At 50.9% G+C, this 1,198-nt stretch overlaps 3 non-coding genes across 3 annotated transcripts; all 3 read left to right on the forward strand.

Moving 5' to 3' along the window:
• The first annotated feature begins 133 nt into the window (after positions 1-133).
• LOC119347687 lies at positions 134-252 on the forward strand. The gene has a single exon (XR_005168497.1). It is a non-coding gene; the product is annotated as a 5S ribosomal RNA (ribosomal RNA).
• A 297-nt stretch (positions 253-549) lies between these two features.
• LOC119347686 lies at positions 550-668 on the forward strand. Its single transcript, XR_005168496.1, has one exon. It is a non-coding gene; the product is annotated as a 5S ribosomal RNA (ribosomal RNA).
• Positions 669-965: 297 nt separating this feature from the next.
• LOC119347688 lies at positions 966-1,084 on the forward strand. The gene has a single exon (XR_005168498.1). It is a non-coding gene; the product is annotated as a 5S ribosomal RNA (ribosomal RNA).
• Positions 1,085-1,198: the final 114 nt, after the last annotated feature.

The raw sequence follows: 1,198 nt of genomic DNA on the forward strand, positions 1-1,198 counted from the left end.
TGAGAGGGAGGGGTGGAAACCGCGTTAAACACGTCTCCGTAGTTGAGAGGGAGCGGCCAAAGCAATGTACAATCGTCTTTGTAGTGGAGCTGGGAGGGGCAATGATAAGGGATGAAGACGGGGGTAACATGTCGGATGCGATCATACCAGCGCTAAATCACCGGATCCCATCAGAACTCCGAAGTTAAGTGTGCTTGGGCGAGAGTAGTACTAGGATGGGTGACCTCCTGGGAAGTACTCGTGTTGCATTCCCTTTTTAATTTTTTTTGCGCTGCTTGTAAAACAAAACGCACGTGTAAGTAATATATTTACCGTGTTTTATTATTTTGCATGAGTGCGGTAAGTTATAGCTGGGTGCCCACGATTCACGAGTCTAGTGGCGGTGTTGTGGCGCGGCAAGCGTGCACTGGTGCGGTTGAGAGGGTGTGGTGGAAACCGCGTTAAACTCGTCTCCGTAGTTGAGAGGGAGCGGCCAAAGCAATGTACAATCATCTTTGTAGTGGAGCTGGGAGGGCCAAGGATAAGGGACGAAGACGGCGGTAACATGTCGGATGCGATCATACCAGCACTAAAGCACCGGATCCCATCAGAACTCCTAAGTTAAGCGTGCTTGGGCGAGAGTAGTACTAGGATGGGTGACCTCCTGGGAAGTCCTCGTGTTGCATTCCCTTTTTAATTTTTTTTGCGCCGCTTGCAAAACAAAACGCATGTGTAAGTAATATATTTACCGTGTTTTATTATTTTGCACGAGTGCGGTAAGTTATAGCTGGGTGCTCACGATTCACCAGTCTAGCGGCGGCATTGTGGCGCGGCAAGCGTGCACTAGTGCGGTTGAGAGGGAGGGGTGGAAACCGCGTTAAACTCGTCTCCGTAGTTGAGAGGGAGCGGCCAAAGCAATGTACAATCGTCTTTGTAGTGGAGCTGGGAGGGGCAAGGATAAGGGTCGAAGATGGGGGTAACATGTAGGATGCGATCATACCAGCATTAAAGCACCGGATCCCATCAGAACTCTAAAGTTAAGCGTGCTTGGGCGAGAGTAGTACTAGGATGGGTGACCTCCTGGGAAGTCCTCGTGTTGCATTCCCTTTTTAATTTTTTTGCACGAGTGCGGTAAGTTATAGCTGGGTGCTCACGATTCACGAGTCTAGCGGCGGCGTTGTGGCGCGGCAAGCGTGCGCTGGTGCGGTTGAGAGGGAGG

The sequence above is a fragment of the Triticum dicoccoides genome, unplaced genomic scaffold (assembly GCF_002162155.2).
Source record: "Triticum dicoccoides isolate Atlit2015 ecotype Zavitan unplaced genomic scaffold, WEW_v2.0 scaffold73574, whole genome shotgun sequence".
Classification (NCBI taxonomy): domain Eukaryota; kingdom Viridiplantae; phylum Streptophyta; class Magnoliopsida; order Poales; family Poaceae; genus Triticum; species Triticum dicoccoides.